The sequence below is a fragment of the Petromyzon marinus genome, unplaced genomic scaffold, assembly GCF_048934315.1.
Source record: "Petromyzon marinus isolate PM22_M1 ecotype Great Lakes invasive population unplaced genomic scaffold, UKy_Petmar_22M1.pri1.0 PM_Scaffold_1, whole genome shotgun sequence".
In the NCBI taxonomy this organism is placed as follows: domain Eukaryota; kingdom Metazoa; phylum Chordata; class Hyperoartia; order Petromyzontiformes; family Petromyzontidae; genus Petromyzon; species Petromyzon marinus.
The window spans coordinates 5,241,836-5,267,841 of record NW_027423057.1 but is presented as its reverse complement, the minus strand read 5'-3'; the positions used below and the strand labels follow the sequence as shown (position 1 = coordinate 5,267,841).

Below are 26,006 nucleotides of genomic sequence, written 5' to 3'. Positions count from 1 at the left end.
ATGGGTGGGTGAGTGTGGGAGGTTGAGTCGGTGAGTTTATGCGTGAGTGTGGCTGAATGAGTGGGTGGGTATGTGAGTGAGTAGTTGGGTGGGTTAGTGGGTGGGTGAATTGGTTGGTGGGTGTGTGAGTGGGTTTGTGGATGGGTTAGTGGGTTGGCGGGAAGGGGAGTGGGTTGGCGGGTGGGTGGATGAGGGGGTTGGCGGGTGGGTTAGTGGGTTGGCAGGGAGTGGGTTGGGGGGTAGGTGAGTGGGTTGGGGGGTAGGTGAGCGGGTTGGCGGGTAGGTGAGTGGGTTGGCGGGTAGGTGAGTGGGTTGGCGGGTAGGTGAGTGGGTTGGCGGGTGGGTGGATGAGGGGGTTGGCGGGTGGGTTAGTGGGTTGGCAGGGAGTGGGTTGGGGGGTAGGTGAGTGGGTTGGGGGGTAGGTGAGCGGGTTGGCGGGTAGGTGAGTGGGTTGGCGGGTAGGTGAGTGGGTTGGCGGGTAGGTGAGTGGGTTTGTGGGTGGGTCAGGAGTGACTAGGTGGGTGGGGGAGTAGTGGAGTGGTAGCCTGGGTAATGGGTGAGTGGGTGGGTTGTTCACTGGGTGACTACGTGCGTGGGTTCGTTAGTGACAGGCGACTTAGTGGATGCGATAGTGAAGATGCAATAGTGAGACAGAGTGGATGGGTTGTTGATTGAGTGGGGTGAATGAATGAGTGAGTGGATTGGTGAGTGGGTGGGTGAGTGCACGAGTGAGTGGATGGGTTAGAGATTGAGTGAGTGGTTGAGTGGATTGGTGATTCAGTGGGTGAGTTAGTGGGTGTTTGAGTTAATTTGTGTGTTAGTCTGTGGGTGATGGAGTCGGTGACTGGGTGAGTCTGTGCTGGTGGCTCGGTGGATGGTTGAGTTCATGGATGGGTTTTTGAGTGAGTGGATGGGTTGTTGAGTGAGTTGATGGGTGAGTGAGTGGGTGAAACGGTGCGTGGGTAGGTTAGTGAGTGAGTGAGTGGATGGGTGGGTGATTGATTGGGTGAGTGTGTTGGCAAGTGAGAGGGTGAGTGAGTGGGTGGTTAATCGGTTGGTGGATGCGTGAAGGAGTGGTTGGGATGAGTGAGTTAGTGAGTGGATACGTCAGTGAGTGAATGGGTGGGTGAGTGAGTGAGAGGTTACGTTGGTAGTAGGTGAGTGGGTGGTGAGTGGGTTGGTTCTTGAGTGAGTATGTGGTTTGTTAAGTGAATGAGTGGGTGGTTGGGTTGGTTAGTGAGTTTGTGGGTGAGTTGGTGGGTGGGTGAGTTAGTGAATGAATGCCTGTGTTAATAAGTGGGTGAGTGGGTGTGGGGTTGGTGGATGAGTAGGTTGGTGAGTGAGTGGATGGGTGGGTGAGTGAGTGGGTGATTGAGTGGATGGGTGGATGACTGGGTAAATGATTGGGTAAGTTATGATGGTGAGTAAGTGAGTTACAGGGTGAGTGGGTCGGTGGGTGATTGGGTGGGTGGGTGAGTGGGTGTGATCATCGCCATGCTCTCCATGGAGCTCTCTGTAGTGAGGGGCAGCTCACAGGGACAGCTGTTGCAGGGATTCACAACAGCTGCTTCTCCTCCAGTTCTGAACCAGCTGACCAGGGTTGCCAGACGAGACCATGCAGCTCCTCGAGTTGTTCCACAGCTTCCTTCATGCCTGCTGTGCCACGTGCAGCTTCTGCATGAGGCTACTGTGCCACGTGCGGCTTGTGCGTTAGGCTGCTGCGCCGCGTGTGAGGCTGCTGTGTGAGGCTGCTGTGTCGCGTGAGGCTGCTGCGTGAGGCTGCTGTGTGAGGCTGCTGTGCCGAGTGAGGCTGCTGTGTCGCGTGAGGCTGCTGCGTGAGGCTGCTGTGTGAGGCTGCTGTGCCGAGTGAGGCTGCTGTGTCGCGTGAGGCTGCTGCGTGAGGCTGCTGTGCCGCGTGAGATTGCTGTGCCGCGTGGGTCGACGTGACATCACCGTCAGTCTAGGGGGATCTTTGTATGAGTGATGGGGCAGTCGTAGAGAAAGTGGAGAAGTTTCCGTACTTATGCAGTCAGCAGAGGTCTCACGCCGAATCAGCTGAGTAGCATTATTTGTTCGTCGTGTGAACCAAAATTGAGGTGAATAATTTTGAGTAAAAAAAATGATGACATTACACTGGCTATGAATATGACTATATAAAAGGTTAGGATCTTGTGTCGGATGCATATTTGCTGGACTTTATACAGTGGCTTGGGCCAAGAAACTGGCATTCAGAGGCAAACTTGTCATGGTGGGGATTTGTTTCCAGAAACACACTCAGCCACCTTTGTCTCTCCAGTGGTGATGTTTACCAACCACACCTGATACTAATTTAAGGTTAAGTCGACTTAGGGGAGGCATACTGTCGATTAGAATATAATTCATCACTGATTTTGGCCACAACCGGGAATTATATCTCGTAAGACTGCGATCAAGAATACTTGAAATAGTGTCGGGGCCAGAGGACATCCCCATCACACCCCACAGTAAACATGAGGAAATGGCTCTGACACCCGGCCATGCAGCGTTACGTGGGCCTGCCCACCATCATGGTCTTTAATGGTCGTGAACAGAGTCAGGGACCCTAAATAACACGAAGAATAATCCAAGACCATAGCCTCTTAATGGTAATGCAGGCCTCCAGCAGGTGAAGAGAGCTTCCTGATGCGTTTGTGCGTTTTTCACCGTTGCGGTGCCCCGCCATGGCATTTTGGTGATGCTTTTGTTTTCCATTTGTGGAGGCAATTGCTCGTGCCATGGCCAGGTTGGATTCGGTGTACGGTGGCCCCCCACTGCTTGCGGTGGTGGGGGGCCAGCGAGCTTCTTGATGGTTTGATCCACGATGAGGCACTTCTTGGGGATGTTTGAGTTCTCCCAATTGTTTATCCACTCATTCGTACCGGTTGTGTGGACAGAAGCCGGAGGGATTTAAGAAAAGTCCACATTGATTAAAATGGCCACGATAAATCGAACCGGCGACTTCTATATTGTGTACCAACCATTACATCATGGCAACATCCTGTTATGTCACGTTTATAAGGGTGGGGGGAAATAACAACCAGGGTACTAGGTGTTAGTGTGTTTGAGGACGCAAGTTTCAAGTACAATTATTTCTTATCTTGTCCTCTTCCCCCCTGACTGGGGTTAAAACAATCAACAATTGAGGAAAGGGTTGGTGGGACGTGTGCAGAGATCGCCAGTAATCCCAGGTGGACTCCCGCTCGCTGCACAAACGCCTCCTGTGGAATCCATCCAGCAGTTTGTCGACGGAAACGATGATGGTAGGCGACCATGGTTTTTGGAGATCGTAGCCAGGGCCGGAGCGGCAACAGTGATGAAGCAAGAGGGGGGAGCGAGTGGCAGGGGCAGAACGGAAGGGGAGATGAGCGGTATCATTGGTGACGCGCGGACGCGCCCCAAACCGTTTGCGATCAGTCATGTCCATGGGTGGGACGGTGCTCGCGTCCACTTCCATGAAGGTGTCCTGCAGACACCTGAGAGTGGGCGCACACATGCACAAGAGAGAAGCCAATGTAACAATCCAGTTTGTCAACCAGGTATCTAGGCCCAGCCTGGATGCCCACGGCAGCCTCAGTGGGCGACGCCTGCCCCAAGTGGGCCACGCAGGCCCCTTAAACTGTGCCACTTGGCCCACTTTCCTATGGGAGCTGCTCGCTTTGATGTTGGCCGACCTTGGAAACGGTCGTGATGTCACGGAGTCAATGCAAAAGAGAGGCAATCGTCAAGTTAGTGCTGATTAAGGTGAAGTTTATGGCAATAAATGTAAAAAAACAGATTCCAGCTGGGTATATGTGTAAGTCATCTCAACCACGTTAATAATAATTGAAAAATAAATATTGTCGCTTTCATCTGGCTGTGGGCAAAAGGGAGGGTGGGAAGTGGTCGGAGTCATGAAAGGATTTGTGGCCATAGAGCCACAAGGCCCTCAATGTTTGAAGAATAATTGTTGCTCGTTATTGCAACGAAGCATAAAAGCGTATTGCGGAAAGTTTCGCGCATGTGTCTGTAGCGCGGTGCCCCCACATGTTCTCATTCACCTCAGCAACCATATCACAGTTCATGGTATTTGAGTGGTTCGTTTTTTTTCTATTGCATAATCTTGCTGGTATCCATGAATGAACAAGACGAATCTATGAACGCATATTTGTGCCTTTAGGAATAATAATGGTTTGAGTGTATTTCCATATGAACAGCGTTGCATAATAATCAATCGTCCTACTGTTAACAACGTGACAAGAATCTGCATTAAGGGTCGCATATGATCAATGACCGAATGCCGTGTTGTGTAACAATTTAAATATAGAATAGTTTGCATGTTTTAATCACTCTCTCTCAACAACAACATTGCGTTACGCGTCGGGAATTAACCACAGGTGCCATTATCTAAGTGAAACAACGCAATTGTGATGTGTACCATGTTAATGCTGTGTTGAAATTCCGAAGTTGAGAGTTCTCATATTATCCAAAAATTTAAGTTTAGCTAGAAAATAAAATTGATTAAAGCAGAAGAGTTGTGTGTGATTCTTTCCGTGATTCTGCATAGAATTGTTCTGCGAATGAGATCTGAATCTCGGTTACCTATCATAAGCACACTAATCACTAATCCAGCACATAATCAATAAGCGTTAAATCGAAGATAATTGTATCCTTATTGAAAATACGGAATTAAATAACAAGTCGAGTCTACTCTCTCTCATTCACGCTCGCAATACCTGCACAACTGCATACGATTAATTGCGTTGTTCCAATTAATAACCAACCTTTGTCACCGAAGCTGGACCTAATTATCATAACGACCTGCATCATAACCACGCCCACTCGCATAAATTAATTTTGATTATCTCTCGAATTAGCATAGTTTATGCACATAATTACACCAATTAATTCAGATAAATTATTTAAATTTCAAATTTAATCAAATTTTCATTATTTTCATCAAATTTTCATAACCTACATATACAACAACCTTCGAGAACCCATATCTCACAGAGCGGGCCCTAACCTATAACAGCTGGCAGTTCACCAGCATTGCTTCAAGTGAGCTGGAGCGTGCTGATGAATATAAAAAACGGACCAGAGTTTGGTTTATGTACAACCAATACTGCTGAAATGGTGCACTCCCAGAAGGAAAGCCGTGTGGCTAATGGGATGTGTACAAATACTTGTATTTTTTAAGTGGAAAGACAGATATGTGAAGGAGGGGAATCATCGTTTGCGTGTTAATTTTGTTACTCATATCCACGATGTAAGCCAGTTATTATATTGAAACTTCGCAGAGCTTTCATGAGTAAGAAAGTTGTACCAACAATAATTATTATCGGTTCTATTGCGATCGAGGGCTGCACGTTTCAACGGGCACACATGTGTCATGCTGCGATGGTGACGGTGCTCCCGGTTTTTTAAGACCGGGAGGAAGTGAGGGCTTCACCTTTCTGGCAAATTGCCCGATGATGCTGGATGTAATTACCAGCGAAACGTCGTACTCAAAAATTGTAAATGTTGTGGATTCACTCTTCAACACACCGGTGGGCTGAAGGAGTGATCTATTTCTCTTTTGTCAATGTGACACATTTTTTACTGATTGGCCGTGTCGGGTAGTGGAGGGAAACGACACATTTATGAGTAATGCGATCTAACCCAAAAACGTTTATTATGAATAATATTGGTCGTGAAAGCCTACGGCCTTTCTGGCCGTGATTTTTATTTCAGCAGCATTGGTTCAACACGAGCAAACGTCAGAATGGTTTTCAGCTCTGCAAAGCTCATGATGACTTTTTGTGAAGTATTCCACAGTTTTGCATAGAACTAGGACCTGTAACTAACAGAGAGCATCCTTGCCTGCAAATATCTGGCAGTTCACCAGCGTCGGTTTGAGACACTGAATGCTCAAACGAACGCAAATGTGGTAATGATTATTTTGTGTTATCTCCATATATAAAAGTTGTAAATATGTGTCTGTTCAAAATGTTTAGCGTACTTCCCGACATGCAACACACTTGAAATTTACCATGTGGGTACTTTCCAGACTCTACACCATGCAAAAGTTATGAAAATACACTTTTTGTGTGTGGGGGGGGGGGAGCTCAATAATGCATTTATTTTTTGTACGGAAAGTGAGCTGTGACGTCAAATCTATCACGTGACCCGCACATGTGGAAGCGTAACGCATTGTCGTGTAGTGGTTAGCGCGCTGCGCTACGAATCCGGCAACCCGAGTTCGATTCCCGCTCACGGCCACTACCAGTGACGATTATTTTAACCGGTCCTGGGCCTCCCCTACGTCGACTCAGCCTCAAAACGAGTAACTCCTGTGGTGTGTAAACATCGCCACTGGGGAGACAAAGGCGGCCGGGCGTGGTGGATCCAAGTCCCAGGAGAAGCTGGGTAGTACAGCTAGTGTATTATATGCGCGAGTACTAAAGCTGGAACGATTCGATTACCAAGTTGATTATAACCGATTCCTTGTGTATGGTCAATTACTCAGACCCCTTTAAAAATGACAGCCATCCCCACATCTTACTTCCTCTGACGCGGCTGATGTGATCAAGTCCCTCCCATCAGGTGGGACAACCACAGCAAGAAAAAACTGCTGAAGTAGGCGAGAGATCTGCCGTGGCACGAGGTTATATAGGCCTCGGCAGTAGGGGGGAGAGAGAAGGGGGGGGAAGGAGGCGGGGCAGAAAGTGGACCCCGCAGCAGCACCCGGGTCACTGGAGTAAAGTGGGCCACCACTCATTGATCCGTACATTTAACTCGAGGAGTCGATTCGATTCCGTGCCCCGTTGGGTCCTCCCCCCTTTTGTGCTTTTGGGTGTGCTGGGTTTCAACATAATTCCCGATCCATTGTGAATCTTCCCTTCCCCCATTTCAGCACTCCGATCTACATCCGACAGGAGATGATAAACCGCAGGGAGGGGGAGTAAAACCTAATCGCCAGGTAATTGGAAAAGTCGCCCATTGTCTCGCGGATTTGCATGATTGTACGATGGATGGGGCAGAGGAACGTGCTACAGGGACACGCCCTGAGGAATGCAGGCATCGGCCTTTGGATGAAAAACTATTTTTCAGTAATTCAGTGGGCAGTGCTCTCACTGGAAGCTCATTCTCAATTAATGTGGGTGATTCACCACGTGTTTGTGCCACATTTTGTATCTGAGTTGAGTCCTTTTTGTTTCCTTTCCTGTTTCTCTACTCCCTCCTGGTATAGCCGGGTGGGGGTATCGAAGGGGGAATGGGCAGATTGTGTTTAACCTTGAATTTGTCATGGCATGGGGTGCTGGTATGATTCCGCTCTTGGCTTCCACACCCTGAAATTCCAATAATTACCTGTCTTTGTGCGCTGTGGTTGCCTCGGATTGGTGTGCCACTCTCTCGCTGGATTGTTACCTTGCCATCTCTGCGTGTAATTATGTTGGTAGTTCGTGGGTGCTTGCTCCTCTCTGAAAAAAAATTCCGCAGACTACCTACTGGATCTCCTCTCTGTTTCAAAGAACAAATTTGACCTCAGGTTTTCGCTCATTTACCAGCTTCACATTCCCTATTGCCGTACAAAAACTGGAGGAAGGGCCTTTGCTATTGATGCCCCCAGGGTCTGGAATGCTATTGCCAATAAACTGCAACTTGAATCACTACCTATGATATCTTCACTCAAAACTGCTCTAGAGGAGTTGTACAACCCTAGCTGCCACTGCTATTCAGTGGCCTAAAATATGGCTCTAGATTTTGGTGTTATAATTTATTTATGTAGTTTATTCTTAAAAATTCGGTCACAGTCCCTATGATCACTGTTACATTGGATTTATGGCTTTTATTTTGGTGATTTCGAAAAGTTTTTTTTGTTTTGGCCATGTTTTTGTTTATTGTAGCACGGAGTTAGACTGATGGCTTTAATCTTAGTTGTCTTGTGGTTGTTGTTGTTATTTGACTTGCATCCCACTGGGATTTTTGCACACAGCGTTGGTGTACGGTGCTATTTCAGGAATATTTTGATATTTTTTTCCTGTATTTTCTGTTTGCACAGTCACATACTCACTTTAAGATGTTTTCTTGTTCATGTTTTTTGTTTGTTGCGGTTGCACCCGATTCAAGAGCCGAATGGCTCACAGGGCTATACCAAATAAATGAACTATGAACTAACTAACTCTGTGTTGTGGGTCTTGGTGTGAGGTGCTGTAGCTGCTCACGTGATTTTTACTTCCCTCTAGATGGCGGGGTGCATTATCTCTCTCCCTGTGTTTTGTCCGAATTATGGCTCCTAATTCTATATAGCCATGCCGTGTGAACCCTATTCTGTATGTGGTGTAAGGAGGCCGTCTCTGGGTCCAAAACCATACCCACAATTTCTGTAATCTCTGGACTCAAGGATTAAAAAAACAATCTTGAACATTTTGTCACCTTCGTGGTATTGATCAACATCACCTGCGTAATACACTCCTCGTTTACGCACTGGGTCATAAATTTGGCAGCATTAAACCCCTCAGTGTTGAATATTCTCCAAACTTCGTAATCACTGTTAGGCTGAGTTGTTTGAAATAATTCCTAACCTTGTATGGTAGCGACTTTACCCATGGTATAGAATATTCATGTAACCTTCTTTTCAGCACTTGTTTTCTCGTCCAACTTCCTCAGACCTCTGATCATTGCCTCCACTTCGACTGTTGTGATATGAGTGTATGTTTCTGTTCCTATTGTGTGGATCAAAATAGGGGATTCTGACGAGAGCTTTCTCCGTCAATTTAAGAGTCTTACTACTGAATGAGTATTCGGAAAGTTGGTCGTTGTGAGAGGAGTCAGTGTCAGATGAGCTATCACTCAAACTTTGCTGCTGCTTAGCATAACTTCTGTAATGTATTTTGCGCCTGTGTTGTGGGTATGAACGTAGAGCGAGACTTCTCCTGGAGGCAATGCGTTTATTACAATAAACGATAACAACACCAATAGCCGTAACACGACTGGTGTCTGTTAAAAACACTGCTGCAGTCAATCACAGTTGGTTTTGAGTGATTACATTGGGGTGGGGGGGGGAGGGATGGCAAGTGATGGGTGATGGGAGGAGACAAGGGACGCAACGTGACCGTCCATGTACGAGGATAAGAGTTGCCATCTGTGACGTACACAACCTGGGGACACATCATGGGAAGAAGGATCTCTCAAAACCCGAAGAGGGGAGAACTACATGGAAACGCATTGTCTTGAGCAATGAATTAGCACAAGGGGACGAACAGGGGTTGGAGTCATGTTCTTCGTATGGTCGACGTTTATGTAGAGCAACAACTATATTGGATTGAGGTGGTTGAGCCAGATCATTGTGTAAGAAGTAGAGTTGGTGCATCGCTGTGATGATGCCTCCGAATTTGTGAATTGGACATTGAGTTTTCATATATTCCATAGTCTATTCAGGCTTGGAGTTAGGGATAGGGCTACAGATTTGCTGCAGAAATATTTTTCAGAGCGTCAGTGTTTGGCACTACATGTAGGGCAGTTTCACATATTAGGCAAACATCACAATTTCAGCATCATCTTAATTTTATATATTTATATGGGATATAATATAGAAGGTAATTATTGCTTTAGAAATTACATTATTCACACAGATGATTTCTATCTGAATCTCTTGGTTGAAATACTTTGCCCAAGGTAAGATAACTGTGCGATTATGGTAATGAGTATCCACGTCCGTCTGAGACTGTGGAACTGCCCTCCAGCACTGCCGCTCACATCAGGGGACGTAGGAACGACTATGGTTGCTGGCTTCACCGTGGCCAACTAGTTTATTGATGGGCATCTCCTCCTTGCCATCCTCCTAAATTTCCACCACCATCACCACCTCCACAACCTTGTGCTTGTCGCCCCCAACTCAAACTCAGTGCAAACCCCTTGGAGGGCTGGCATTACCCAAGGGACACAGAACTCTGCCTCACATTTGGTTTCTAGAAGCTCCGCAACAGCCACACTGTGGATGTAGACAGCCCTTAGCATTATAAATGTGAGCCACTCGCGTGTCCCAAACACTCAAAAGAATTGAGACGAGGCGATAGTATTAGATACAAATATTTATTATTAAAACGCGACGCCTTGTAAGGAAGGGGAGGTGCTGGTGGGGGTGGGTGGTGCTGGAAGTGTGGGGGGCTGTGAGATGCTCAGAGGGTGTTCGAGGCCTGGGGGGGCAGGTCTTGGGAGGCTTCTTGAATGCCGGGCTCCAGTGAGCAGCCAGAGATGTCCTCTTCCTCCTCAACCGTGACAAGCTGTGGACATACTGACCCATTAGACACTACACACAACTCAGTACTTCTACCAGCTCAACTGGGATTACACACAACAATCAGCACCCCCTACTGGCAGACAAATGCCAATTGCACACCAGGTGCTGAGTCACCTTGTGCCCACAGGACATCTGTCATTGGGGGTGCCCTTTCACACGTGTTGAGATGAGATGTGATGTAAAGCGCTCTGAGATGCCCCGGTGTACAGAAAGGTGCTAAATCATTCTCATCGTTATCACTGTGTCCAGCAATAATGAAATTGTCTATAGATAGATAATCTGTATTTGTAAACGGGGACCATGACGGCTTAACGTGATGGTTAGACCAGCTCATCATTATCATAATACACTGAATCGTGTGTGCATGAATCTATTATTTACGTTAAACGCAAATTATATACGTGTGTGTGTGTGTGTGCGATGCGCGAGTGCTGTGCACTCACCTCCACCTCGCTCTGCAGATGCTGCTGCTCCGAGTGTTTTCTTCTCTGCTCGTTGTCGCGGTAGGGCACCAGCTCAGCGTGCAGCTCCGCCACTACACGTTGATACCAGTGAATCTCTGCCTGCAGAGATTCCAATTGCCAATTCCTGTCAATGAGCTGCGTGGGCCACGGGCAAATGGCGGCAGAGGGACACAGGAAAGCATTTTAACGACTGCGTGAGGTTATTGCAGAACATACAGGTATAATAACACACACAACCAGGATCTTTATTTATAATTGAGTAATGTAATGACCTACGAAGCTCTTTTACACAGATGTCCATAGACCACCTTTGACCAAATAAACCGAAATGCATCCAATCATCTCAGATCTTGGAAGAAAAGCATGGTTGAACTTCAAATGCTTGGATGGGCAACCACCATCAATACAAACCAAGATAACACCTATAAAAGCATGATGAAGACCGCTTGTGTTGCAATCGAAACGTCGTGGGTTTTTTATATTATTAAAAAAAAGTACGTGACTTTACCGAAAGAATCAAGAATATGAATTCCTGCAGTCACGAAAGTTTTATGTTAAACATTTTTTAGGAATTAATTAACTCAAAATCTGGATTAAAATAATAGATTAAGATCGCTTCCCAACCAAAAAGAGGGAGGGGATGGAGATGCATGTAGCAGAGGGGAGCAGATGGTCTAGTAGTCGTAGGTACTTCTACTAGAGGTGGGATGGTGGATCGTAACGTGGTACAGTCCTTAAACAGAGAATGCTCAGTAACCTAGTGCGCATCCATTCTGTACAACCATCAGTGTGAAAAACAAGTGTATACATACAGTCCTCGACTTAGGAACACCATACTTACGGAGACCCGACTTACGGATACCCGACTTCCGAATCTGTTTCTATGAAATGTATTAATTTTTGGTTACCATTGACTTTAAAACGCGAACTTGCACTTCCAAACTGAACCACAGAACTATTTTGTTCAGTGCTGCGATCCTCCACGAGATGTCATGAGTCAGCCTCGTGCACGCGCACATGTGCGTATATGTGAAAGTGATTGTGTGGGGAGCGGTAGTGTTGCAGTTCACGCGCTGCGCTACAAACCCACCGACCCAAGTTCAATTCCAACTCACGGCCAACACCAGTGACGATTATCTGAACCATTCCTGGGCCTCCCGTAGGTCAACTCGGCCTCAAATGAGCACCTAGCGCGCTGTATAAACATCACCACTCGGGACACAAATGCAGCTGGGTGTGGTGCTGGCACACAACCCCTCGCATGCCGTGCTGGCTTTCATAGGCTATCGCTAACAGCACGTGCCCCAACAGCCTATTAAAGCTACACGGTGGATCTTTGTGCGGATCGGAAGTGTAGCGGTGAGCACGCTTGTGATTTGAAAGCGGTGAGTGAAAATAAAAAATATTTTTACTACATTTTATGTATTACTTACGATACACTATAATTTTAGTGTTAATGCAAATGTACATGATTTCTTATTTACGAGTTTAACAATGCTTGACTCTTTTGTTGAACCTTAACACATTTTATAACACTGACAATATGGGAATTTAAATATCGCACATTATTGTATTCCGACTTACGAACCGTTCCGACTTATGAATGGGCCTCAGGAACTAAATGCGTTCGTAAGTCGAGGACTGCCATATTATTGATACATTTGTCTATTATACTATGTGTATTATTAGTTGTTTATCATGTAAAATTAGTTTACACTTGAAAAATATTCACCATAAATCCGGTATGTGGGGAAAAAATATTGATAGAGTATGTGTAGTGGCATAGCGCTGGCTGCTGGTAAAAAAGGGTAACTGCGGTGTATGGTAGTACCCACGTCAGCAGGCCACGATAGACACGAGAGGGGGACATCTAGGGGAAAGGTCACAGAGGGGGGGCCATCGGGAACCCGCTAGTAGGTTCCAGAGAGGGGGCGTGGCCGTGGCGGAGCGAGGCCACGCTGAGAGTATAAGAAGGGCCCCTGTGAGGGACCTTGTGGCTGTTGCTGGAAGTGGGATCCTCGTCGTGCTGTTCGTATATATAAGATAGTCGTCGTCACCATCTCGTCATCGTCGTTGTCGTCTCGTCGCTGTCGTCTTGTCGCCATCGTCGCTGCCGTCTTCACTCGATATTACGCTGCTAGATAGGTGTTCGCTGTCTCCGTTCAGTGCTGTCAGTGTTAGATGGTTAGTGTTTTGTATAGGCAAGCAACGATAATAGTGTGTACCCACGTAGGGTGTCTGTATTATCCCAATGGTGCTCGTTAAATAAAAGAAGCGCCTAAAAGTCTTACTGTCTCTGAGTTAGTCACTACACATGTACACATGAAAGTGACTACTGTAGTCAGAGATGCAAACGCTTGGGCGTCATCTGGTGCCTTACTGTCGCCATCCAGCGTAAACTATTTGGGTCTTTATAGTAAAGTTCGTAAATCTCAAGTACGCTATGGCAAGGTACCACAGTACATAACATGCAATTGGCTATCAATGACTTGAGTACGTTAATAGTGAAAGTACGTACAACGGGACGGCGTAAATAATGGTATTACTGTATATATCTGCGTTTGTGCCATGCCGGACTTCATAGGTGCTCGCTAACAGCACTTGCTCACCTTCGCCTCACTCTGCTGGTGCAGCACTTGCAGATCCTGGAGCTGAAAGTGAATGCTCTGCAGGTTTTCTTGGCATGGCGCCAGCTCAGCGTGCAGCTCTGCCACCACACGCTGGTAACCCAAAATCCCCGCCTGCAGGGATCCCAGGTGCTCATTCTTTTCGATGAGCTGCATGGGCCACGGACAAACGGCAGCAGAAGGACATGGCTAAGCATTTTAACGACTGCGTGCAGTTGTTAAAGAACTTACAAATCCAACAAACACATACAGAACCAGTATCTTTATTTTAAATGAAGGAATCTGATAAGCTATGAAACTCTTTTTCACAGATGTCCATACACCACACCACCTATGACCAAATGACCCGGAATGCACCCAATATTATAAGATCTTGGAAGAAAAGCAGGGTTGAACTTTTATGGTACTTGGATGGGTGACCACCATCCATACAACCCAAGATAACACCTATAAAAGCCCAGATATATGGATTAATTAACCCAAAAGCTACTTTAAAATGTCCGATTATAATTGCCTCCCAACCAAAAATAGGGAGGGGATGGAGATGCACGTAGCAGAGGGGAGCAGATGTTCTAGTAGTAGTAGGTACTTTTACTAGAGGTGGGATGGTGGATTGTAATGTGGTACAGTCCCTAAACAGAGGATGCTCAGTAACCCAGTGCGCATATACACATCTGTGTGAAAAATAAGTGTATATATAGGCAGTCCTCAACTTACAAACACCTGCACTTACGAACCTGCTTCCATCAAATATATATTTTATAACATTGACTTTAAACGCGAACTTGCACTTGAAAATTGAACCGCGTCACTATTTTGTTCAGTGGAGCAATCCTCCGCGACATGTAATAATTCAGGATGGCGCTTGGAGCAAGTGTTTGCCTATAAGTGTGTGTGTGCACGCGCACGTGTCTATGTGTATGAAAGTGAATGTGTGGGGAGCGGTAGTGTAGCGATTAGCCTTCGAAAGCGGCGACCCGAGTTCGATTCCCGTTCATGGCCAACACCAGTGACGATTATGTGAACCGGTCCTGGGCGTCCCCTAGATCGACCCAGCCTCAAATGAGTACCTGGTGCGATGTGTAAACACCACCACTGGAGAGACAAAGGCAGCGAGGCATGGTGCTGGCCAATCACCCCCTTGTGTGCCATGCCGGCCTTCATAGGTGCTGCTCACTAACAGTACTTTCCCCAACAGTCTATTAAGGCTATACGGGGAGTCTTTGTCTGCGACGTGCGAATCCAGTGTACTCACCTCCGCCTCGCTCTGCTGGCGCAGCATGTCCAAATGCTGCAGCTGTGAGCGTCCGATCTGTGCGTTTTCGCGGTACTGCTCCAGCTCTGTGTGCAGCTCGGCCAGCATACGCTGATACCAAAGAATCCCCGCATGCAGGGATCCCAGCTCCTGGCTCCTCTCGAACAGCTGCTTGGGCCACAGGCAGAGGGACAGAGAAAAGCATTTTAACGACTGTGTGCGGTTATTGTAGAACATACAGATGCAACAACAGACACATTTAGAACCAGAATCTTTATTCATATTGGAGGAGTCTGATGAGCTGTGAAAATATTTTTCACAGATGTCCATACCCCATGTTTGACCAAATCACCCAGGATGCACCCAATCTTGTCAGACCATCATGCACACAACCCATGATTACGCCTATAAAAGCCCACATATATGGATTAAGTAACCCAAAATCTGCAGTAAAAGGTCAGATTAAAATCGCTTCCCAAACCAGGACAGGGAGGGCATGGACATGCACGTAGCAGAGGGGAGCAGATGGTCAGACCCTACACAGCCTGACGACTCAAGTGCTGTGTCACGGTCAGACCTGGGCCGTTCCGGGGCCAGGAGAGCCTGGGTTCTCAGCAGCCGTGGGAACGAGGCTGGGAGCATTACCTGACGCAGAGTGTCCTCATTCTCAGCTTGGGACGTGGTCAGCTGATCCTGCAGCGCCGACAGTCCCTGTTGGGGGGTGGAGAGCTCCGGCTGGGCACTGGCGCGCTCCGCCTCACTCGCTGCGAGCTCCTCCTTGCTCGCCTTGAGCTCCTCCCTCAGCCGAGTGATTGTGTCCTCGTCCTCCTGAGCCTTAATACAGGCAACGTTCGTTTTACCATCGTAATCATCACCATCATCATCATGAACAGCCATGATCCGTCCACCGCTGAATGTGTTTTTGTGATACTGCTGGATGAAAGTTTCCCTGAGCCATACCGGTCATGGGAATTAATTGATCATACTTCATCACACTGGTCAGCACGAAGTGGTACACCCAAGACTGGGTCAGATTTCACTGGCCACCAATGCTAGCCATGGTTGGTAATCAAACTCGGACAGCTTGGTTCAGAGTGCAGAAGGCTCATCACAGTAAATTAATACGTTGTATATCATCATAAATATTTCGCCGCACAAGGGTCTCCTCCTCTTGTGAACGCTGCCACAAATGTCTTAAAACTCAAACTTTAATTATCTTTATTTTACCAGCTAAGGCCTACTGAACTATATAGCTCTTTTTCAGAAGCGACCTGCCCACAAATGAAAGTTCAACGAAGTGGCTTATCATGTGGAAATGTATTGCAGCTATAGAATCTAAACGCACGTTTCTAAATGTGGAGGAAGAACCGGAGGACCCGGAAAAGATCCACGTGACCACAGGGAGAACATGCAAACTCCAAATATACAGGTGTCGGGGTTGGGATCAAACCCACAACCTCCTGCATACAGGCGAGGTAGTTAACATCTCGCCACCGTGGCGCCCCTCTTCAGTGCCAATCGCGGCTTCACCACGCGTGCACTTGCGAGCCGATACCTTCTTGGAGTTGCGCTCGAACTGCTTAAAAGCATCGGTAAGGGTGAGCCGGACCTCCTCCAGCCCTGTCGCCAGCTCGCAGGCCTCTTTCCGATGCGCGTCCTGCTGCTGCGCCTTCTCCATCCCAAGTGCCTGGACGTGCCCCTCCGACTCCTTCAGCTACAGGCACGCACACGTTCCACAATGTTGGATTCATGTCTGGGGAGGTATACTGAATATGGTGTGCAGAATGTGGAAATATTTTCTGGGTTGGAAAAGACCCAGCTGTAATTAAGCCCGGCTTGCAAACAGATAAATAATTACCACTTAAGTCATTTAAACTCTGTGGTGTGCATATAGCTGTGTGTCTGCAAGCCTATATTGTTTCTCTAACAAATGCAAGCCAATCACATTTTAGAAAAAGTCCTGTAAACTGCAGCTGACTTCATAATTAAATTGTATTCATTCTAACTGAAAGTATTAAAATGTGAGAAAATACATTCGCAACTCTGAATCATGACAAATTATGAGAGGGAGTGAATTAGTTAAAGGCCTAGTCAGGGATTGCCTTGTCTAGTGTAATTACCTCATCCAACATTCACCTATCTGCAGACAAAATTAAGAGCCATGAGGGGAGGACCGATCCTGTGGTCACAATTATACCTTTTGCCATATAGAAATGCATTATCATACTACATTCGAAAAAAAAACCATTCTGGCTGTCTGCCCTCCTGGCTGCATCCATATTACTTATATAACCACTTCAGGTTTCAGCCACCTGTGATTAAGCCAGGTTCACATGTGCAGTGAGTTAATGATCTCAGCCTGATCATCAATGACTTCACAGAAAAGCCCATGAAAACAATGTCGGCTTTACACTAAATCGAGCTAAGTTCCAGCTCTGAAAACCAAAGATCAGACTGTTTTGTGATGAACATTACTCATTACTCTCCATAGCAGGGCAGATATCAAAGTATTTCCTCCTATTGTGTGGGTACCAGAGGGCACTTAAATATTTCTCAGAAGTAGTTATGTGATTTATGCTTCTGCAAACCATTCTCTAACATGAAACTTGAACCATCTTCTTTGGTTCTTTCGGTAAAGTCACGTAGAATGAGAATAAAATAATAAATTGATAAAATAAAATAACACAATAATATTCTCACGACGTTTCGGCCACAACACAAGCAGCCTTCATCAGGTTGTTGTGGCCGAAACGTCGTGAGAATATTATTGTGTTATTTTATTTTATCAATTTATTATTTTATTCTCATTCTACGTGACTTTACCGAAATAACCAAAGAAGATGAATCATTGCAGTCACGAAAGCTTTAAATCGAAATGAAACTTGAATTTGGAGCTTTCGTGACTGCAGGAATTATTCTTTGGTGTTTTATTATTAATTTTATTATTTCTTATTTCTACGTGACTTTACCTAAAAAAACATTCTCTAACATGCGATGGTGCACTGCTCAGGCGATGAGGACAGGCCTCATGCACACACATGGAGGTGGGGGGGCTGCCGCATAAGGCTCTGGTTACCTGGTGCTGCAGCCCGGCGATCTGGCCGTGCATGCACTCCATCTCAGCATCCGTGTGCTGAAGTGTGTGCTGCAGCTGCACCACCTCCTGTGCCCTCGCGGCCTCCTCTGCCCTGGAGACTCCCAGCTCGGCCTTGAGAAAGTCCGTCTGTTGCTCCAGAGAATTGCCTGTCGGAAGGGACACAAAACCATGGCGATGAAGACAGTACAGCCACCAGTGGCAGCAGACAGAGAAGGAGCAGCAGCTCAGGAGGAAGAGTACCAGCAGCGGGAGTAGTAGCAGACAGAATAGGTCTGAGGTCCCTCACACCTATTCACCAGCTTGCATGCAAACACAGGGTCCAGAATAATAATATATGCACAGGAAGGGCCTAGTGAGAGAGCAGTTAGTAAACCCAGTGCAGTCCTATGTTAGACAGCGGAAGTGGTCCACGTGGGAAATGAAGTAAAAACGAGGAATTACTCGTTTTAACTCGTAAAAAGAAGTTATTGGTGCACAGTGCTCGACAAAAATTAGTGTTCAATGGGTCCGTGGATTCAGAAAGATTTTGGAGCACAGGCCCCTACCCACCGGTCTCCTCGCAGCAAGCGTTAGCCTCCTGCAGTCGTTGCTGCAGCTCCAGTACTTCATGCCGCAGGTTGTCCACCTCGGTCTGCTGCACCTCTTGGTTGGTAAAGAGGTCGCGCATGTTCGCTCTCAGCTCCGCGGCCTCGGTGCCCAGCCGCTCGGTTTCAGTCCCGCGCTCTCGCGCCTCTTCCCGCGCCGCCACCAGGTCTGCCTCTGAGCGCCGCAGCAGCTCGTCACGCTCCTTCAGCGCCTGCGGGCGGAGACGGGCAGCATCTAAATTACACGTAATTACAACATGTAATTTGAATATATTAATAAATTGTTTAGCATTCATCCAAAATATTGAGAAAATAAGTGGGCTTGGGCAGGACACATTGCTGTTGCAAGAAGGGGGGTGGCTATTGCGAGAGTGGAGGCCTCACCTTCTGGAGGACCGTGATGTGCACAACGTGAGCGTCGTACTCTGAATCGTCGTGCATATGTGATGCACGATATTCGGCCAGCTCTATGTATGCCAGATGCAGAGTCGCATCGTGCTCACGCCTCAGCTGCTCCTCGCGCTCGCCCCACCGCACTGCCTCCAACTCCACCTGCAGGCTGTTGATGGCCTGCGAGTGTGCCATTAGCTGCTCACGGGCAGAAGGGCACAGTGTCACAGGCACGTGCATGCATAGGTGGGCAGCCCTTCATCACAGACACATGCAGCGTGCAGATGAGGACAGGTACAGACATACAGACACACGGAGCATGTAGTTGTACAGAGAGATAAGAGACTATAGACATGGGCAGGAGGCACAAGAAAATAAATTACAGATGCAGAGACATACACACAAAGACACAAGCAAGTCATACAAATTTGGACACATTATGGAAAGACAGTGCATGTGGAGAGAGATGTACATAGCCAAAGGCAGAACATGCAGAGGGAGACAAGATAAGAATGCGGAGACACGGGCATTGAGTACAGAGACGCACATACAGGCGCCTCGCATGCAGACGGACGCACACGTGCAGTGAATGCTTTTCAAGATGAAAATAAGAAATTGAGATTCTATTGTAAACAAATCAAGAACTACAAAAATATGCAAGGTAAACACCTGTGGTCTTATTGAACATACCACAATCACGTTTAAAATATTTAGAATGATAATAGAAAGTCAAAAAATAGAACCATGATACATTGTATACATCAATCAACGATTGGTAAGCGTGCATACAACATGGCAACGTTCTTCATCATAAGATAATGAAGAAACTCGTTGCACCCAAATGTTCATCTTCAAATTGAGTCAATATTCAAAACAAATAACTCACAACGCCTCCTCACACCATGTCGGTCATGGGAATGTGTTTGACTATACTTCCCCATGCTGGTCAGCACCGTACAGATGTATTAATCAATAAAACATAATACATGCACATTATGTGGGGAGATGCTATGATACAAAAATTTAGTTTGATCTGCTTTTATCTTTCGTTTTCAACATTATTGGGAATAAAACCATGGACCACTCGCTACAGTGAATTTAGCAAAATTTATTACGGAACCAAAATATAATTCGATGGGTTTTTTGTGCACTCATTTGCAACTAGGCTGAGACCACTATGCTTGAGAATCCGGTTTAATCACTGTGGTTGGGCAGCTGTAATCCACATTCAATCCTGGCATCTCAGCCATGCTGGCACAGCATGTCTGACCCCTGGGGCACCTAGCTACCTCCCAGAATGCACTCATTTAATGTGCCATTTCCTTGACGTTCAGATCGTAACTCTGAATAAAAACTCAACGCATGAATCAATAATGATGCACTTAATAGGGCAGAGCTTCTAAAAGGTGATGTTTCAGGCAATGGGCCTTCATCACATCAGAGAAGTCAAAGCAATATCCATTGCAGCGTTATTGACGAATATGTTGAGGTTTTGTTATCTCTGCTTGTGTGCCACGCAGCTTCACAACGTGAACACATTATTTGGGTCTTTCGGTAAGGCCATGTAGATACAAAAATAATAAAATAATAACAATATCACGACGTTTCGATCGCAACACAAGCAATCGTCATCAAGTGAAGGATATGGCAGGAGAGCTGCCGAGGCAGGAAAAAATATATGGCGGGAGCGCTGCTAAGGTAGGGAGTTAAAAAGGTTTGAGATGGGTGTAGCTCAAGGGTCAGTGGGCAGGGCTTGATGAAATTTGCATGTAAATGTAAGATCAGCGAAATCTTGACAAACGAAGTTTCACTTTAGCCGTGCTCCGTGTAACAAGGGGACAGGGGGGTTGGTGGTGGCCACAGTACCTCCTCAGCATGGTTTTTCTTGAGTTGGTGCAGCATCTCGAGGAGACTCTTCTCTGTCTGGCTCAGTGAGCCACGCAGGGTGGCGAACTGCGCTCTTGCCCTGCTCAGATTGTCCCGCAGGGTCGACACCTCCTGGGACAGGTGGTGCATTTCCTTTTCCGGCATTTCCAACTGCGACGGGAGCAAGGGCACATGGCACGGGCACGTTAGCTCCTCCCAGCGTAAATCCTGCCTTCAATCGCATCGTGACATGCCATTCGCCATCGGATGGTGGAGACAACACCATGGCACATGGCAAGTGAGGTGCCTAATACACAGGTATACACACATAGGACAGATGGGCTGACACCCACACACCCAAGCAAAGGCAACACCACGATTCCCCGCACAGCCTAAACAGAGTGGTAGAATGCGCAGCAGCGCTGGCCTAGGAAACGCACCCACATCATCTTCATTTACATTCGCTCAGCCAATGACTTACGTTTATTCGGGACCTCGGGGTCCCGCCATAAGGTTAATTTGATATTCAGTTTTATCACAGTATGCTCTGAGCCACACAGCGCTCGCCAATTTTTAAAAGACAAACTCGTCCGCCGACGTGTTTGCTCCTCCTTGGTCTCTCTGCCTTAGCCCCAAAATGTCTGGGAATGTCAACATGCCAGTGATAAGGCCGGTCGAGGTGAGTGAGCATATGGCGGTTACACTGGTGAGTACAGTACATAATACTTCCTGATGCTATTATTAAAAAAAAAATTCGTTTGATGGAATGTTTACCATCTGTTTTATTACTCTTATAAAATAGCGCTGATACTCCAATGAAGCCCTCATTTATTGTTCATAAGAGATAACGCTGTCGAGAAGTCATCCCCATATATAATGGTATAACCCTTTTCGCGCTGATTTCCTGAATGCTCACTTCTCCACATAGGCATCTTGAGCGCTAAGCGAGACTGCCTGTATTCATTTCAGCCTAAGTCGACATAGGGGAGTCCCAACACTGGCTCAGATATCCCTCGCCACTGGTGTTAGCAGGTATTTGTGGTTCATGCGGACTTGCTGCCTTGTAAAAGGTGTCAATCTGGTGTTGGGGCAAAGCTTTTTTTTATCATTCCATACACGTTTGCATTTTAGCTGGTAAGTGGCAGAGTGGTGGCCTCCACTCCAGCCTAGATTTGTCTGTCCCCTACCTCTCTTACCGAGTACAACTCCTCTGACATCAAAACACAAGGGGCCGTCCATAAATGACGTCATGCGATTTTGGACCCCTCCCCCTTTGTCACACGGTGTCACAAAAAGTCAGACCCCCCCCACCCCCCCAAAAAAAAACATGCTTCAAATCGCTTTAGTTCACAGTTCCATTTATTTGGTATAGCCCTGTGAACCATTCAGCCCTTGAATCGGGTGCACCCGCAACAAACAAAAAACATGAACAAGCAAACATATTAAACTATTGCCATTGTGCGTATTAATGTGGTGCTGCACTCTGATGTTGTAGAACATTTATTTAAAAATATTTAATTAAGTAGAACGTATTCTTAGTTTTTTCGGTAAAGTCACGTTGAAGAGAAACAACAAAATAACAAAATATATATAAAACAATAAAAAAATTCTCACGACGTTTCGACCATAACTCAAACGGTCATCATCAGGTGTGTCGGTTTGCATAAATTTATTTTGAAAACGGCATATTTATTTATATATATAAAAATAACGTTTGCGTCACGCGCAACGATGGCAGTTTGCCAGGACTAGTCCATCTATTTTTTTTGAAAAGAGGAGGGGGGAGACGAAATTTGTTTTTATGTATGCTGTCTGAAAGGCACTGTAAGCGTGAACAATCAATCAAGAACTGAAATGATTTATCAAATCTTTCCAATGATTGCTAAGATAGAATCCATCTTCTCGGTTGAAATTGTCTCTGTGTTTGTATATGTGGATAGCCTCATGAACGAATCTCTCATGGAAGCCAGATGGCTTACAAAGAACCTCCGTCTTGGAAAAGTCAATGGCATGTGAGCCTACTGAATTAGAACAATGATCTGCTACGGCCGAGGTGTTGGTCCTACCGTGTTTAAGGTCTGCTTTATGTTCACGAATGCGGTCCGAGATATGGCGTTTGGTTTCTCCAATGTAACTACTACCACAGAGGCAACTTAGTTTGTAGACACCAGGGTATTGTATGTCCGGAATCACATACAATACCCTGGTGTCTACAAACTAAGTTGCCTCTGTGGTAGTAGTTACATTGGAGAAACCAAACGCCATATCTCGGACCGCATTCGTGAACATAAAGCAGACCTTAAACACGGTAGGACCAACACCTCGGCCGTAGCAGATCATTGTTCTAATTCAGTAGGCTCACATGCCATTGACTTTTCTAAGACGGAGGTTCTTTGTAAGCCATCTGGCTTCCATGAGAGATTCGTTCATGAGGCTATCCACATATACAAACACAGAGACAATTTCAACCGAGAAGATGGATTCTATCTTAGCAATCATTGGAAAGATTTGATAAATCATTTCAGTTCTTGATTGATTGTTCACGCTTACAGTGCCTTTCAGACAGCATACATAAAAACAAATTTCGTCTCCCCCCTCCTCTTTTCAAAAAAAATAGATGGACTAGTCCTGGCAAACTGCCATCGTTGCGCGTGACGCAAACGTTATTTTTATATATATAAATAAATATGCCGTTTTCAAAATAAATTTATGCAAACCGACACACCTGATGATGACCGTTTGAGTTATGGTCGAAACGTCGTGAGAATTTTTTATTGTTTTATATATATTTTGTTATTTTGTTGTTTCTCTTCAACGTGACTTTACCGAAAAAACTAAGAATATGAATTACTGCAGTCACGAAAGCTTTAAATCAAAATTTAAGTAGAACGTGTTGTCTATTTTTATTTAAAATTGCGCATTTTGATGTGACATCACATTTCTCAAACCCCCCCCCCCCGTCACACATCGTCACAAATGTCTGCCAACCCCCCAAGTGCGTGACGTCATTTATGGACGGCCCCCAAGAGGTGGCACTACGCACCTACTCTGTTGACACATTCATTGTCTCATGTGTTGCTTTCTCAACTGTGGTCTGTTGAAGAATATCATGTATATTCTTGCCGACGCAGATAAAGAAACACAGGTGCTCAGATCGCTGGCTTTGCCCGAATTACAGGCCACCACGCAGCGATAAGGAGCCCGCAGCGCTGACGTAATCAAATGCAGCGATGCCGTCATCAGATGCAGCGATTACGCCATCGACTACAGCGATGACATCGATTAGTGATGACGTCATCAATTACAGTGACGACGTCAATTTCAGTGAAGAAGGCATCGAATACAGTGATGACGTCATCTATGGCAGTGATTACGTCACTGGCTTTACCCAAAAAGGGCGGAGCCAATGGCTCGGGCCTTATTGCGTCACCAAACGTCACGTGACCCCCAGGCACAGCTGCTGGGAAATGGCAGTTGACACGAGATGCTATCACCTTGGCAACGCAAACAAGGACCAACTGCCCAGAGAAAGCTTTCTCCGACTAAAATCCTTGATGAAACTCTCAATCTGTGATCTTAAACTATGAACCTCGTTACTTACGCATCAAGCGCTCAATTTAAAGTAAAATTTAAATATTTTAAAAAATAATATTTTTTCTCGATGTGATCGCAGTACTCTATTTGTTACTTCGTATAACTCCAACGCAAGAGGTGGCGCCACTCACCTCCACTGTTGACGAATTTGGAGTCTCCAGCGTCGCTTGCATCTGCTGCCGTCTCTTGAAGAACTTCATGGCTCCTGTTGGGGGCGCAAGAGACAAACGCAGCCGCTCAGCTCGCTCGCCCTGCCGGAGTGACGTAACCCCATTGGGGCCGGAGGTGAGTGCGCAGGAAGTGACGCAATTGGCCCCGCCTACCATGGGCGGAGCCAGATCACGTGCCCCCAGGCACCCTATGGGGGCAGAGGAAGCTGCCTCCGTATCAGCCAGTGCTCAAAGTTCTCGACGCGGCTTTTGCGTCTGCGATTTGAAACTCGGAACCTCTTCACCCACGTGTCGAGAGTTCAATGTTTGAATGCAATTTAATCGAGGCCACTGTCTTGGTATGGTACTTTGACTGTTGGTGTTTTGCCATCTTGCCCAAGCTTGGATTTGATGTTGACAAATCTACAAGAAGGTATGAGCTTGCACAGTTTGATTTTACATGACATTTATTCGTGACTTGACTACATTTTCTCAATCCTTACTCGAGTATCTTTAATTGCATTTTGTTGTTGATGCAACTGGCTAACCCGACCCTTCTGGACGTGTGTGAATGAGAACGTCAAAACTCATGTAAAATACAGATTCTGATTTATCTACACGCACACGCAGAAGGCAAACGCGGGTACCTGGCCTCTATGCAGCAGACACGAGTAATTTATTATCTTTCAGGATGTTATTTAGAACTTTATTGAATGTTATGTCACCAACCAAACATCGAGCATAGCAACAAATATCATGCAACACTCCGGAGACGGACACCTCCCTTACCGACCTCACCTCATCCTCCTCACCCCTAGCCTCGTCCTCCTCACCCCTAGCCTCGTCCTCCTCACCCCTAGCCTCGTCCTCCTCACCCCTAGCCTCGTCCTCCTCACCCCTAGCCTCGTCCTCCTCACCCCTAGCCTCGTCCTCCTCACCCCTAGCCTCGTCCTCCTCACCCCTAGCCTCGTCCTCCTCACCCCTCGTCCTCCTCACCCCTCGTCCTCCTCACCCCTCGTCCTCCTCACCCCTCGCCCTCCTCACCCCTCGCCCTCCTCACCCCTCGCCCTCCTCACGCCTCGCCCTCCTCACCCCTCGCCCTCCTCACCCCTCGCCCTCCTCACCCCTCGTTCTCCTCACCCCTCATCTTCTCGCCTCGTCCTCACCCCTCACCTCGTCCACCTCACCCGTCGTCCTCAACCCTCACCTCGTTCTCACCCCTCGCCTCTCGTTCTACTCACCTCGTCCTTACCCCTCACCTCGTTCTCACCTCATCCTCACACGGCTACCTGCACTCTATGTAGTAGACGTGAATAATTGACTATAATTCAGATTGTTATTAATAACTTTATTACATGTTTTGTCACGAATCAAACATCACCTCCTCCTCACCCTTCACCTCGTCCTCACCCCGTCCTCGCATCTCGCCTCGTCCTCCTCACCCCGTTCACCTTCACCCCTCGTTCTCACCCCTCGCCTCGTCCTCCTCACCCTTCACCTCGTCCTTCTCATCCCTCAGCTCGTATTCCTCACCCCTCACCTCGCCCTCACTTCGTCCTCCTCACCCCTCACCTCGTCCTCGCCTCGTCCTCACCCCTTGCCTCGTCATCTTTACCCCTTAGCTCATCCTCCTCACCCTCACCTCGTCCTTCTCTAACCCCTCGCTCTCCTCACCTCGTCCTCACCCATCACCTCGTCCTC

The 26,006-nt window shown here is 46.8% G+C and overlaps 1 protein-coding gene across 1 annotated transcript in view; it reads left to right on the top strand.

The window, feature by feature from the left end:
• Positions 1 to 24,472: 24,472 nt before the first annotated feature.
• Positions 24,473 to 26,006, top strand: part of LOC142922534 (fructosamine-3-kinase-like) — a 52,363-nt gene continuing 50,829 nt past the window's right edge. Inside the window, exon 1 of the mRNA XM_076063328.1 lies at positions 24,473 to 24,738. The gene's annotated coding sequence lies outside the window, so the exon portion shown is untranslated. The remainder of the gene's footprint in view (positions 24,739 to 26,006) is intronic.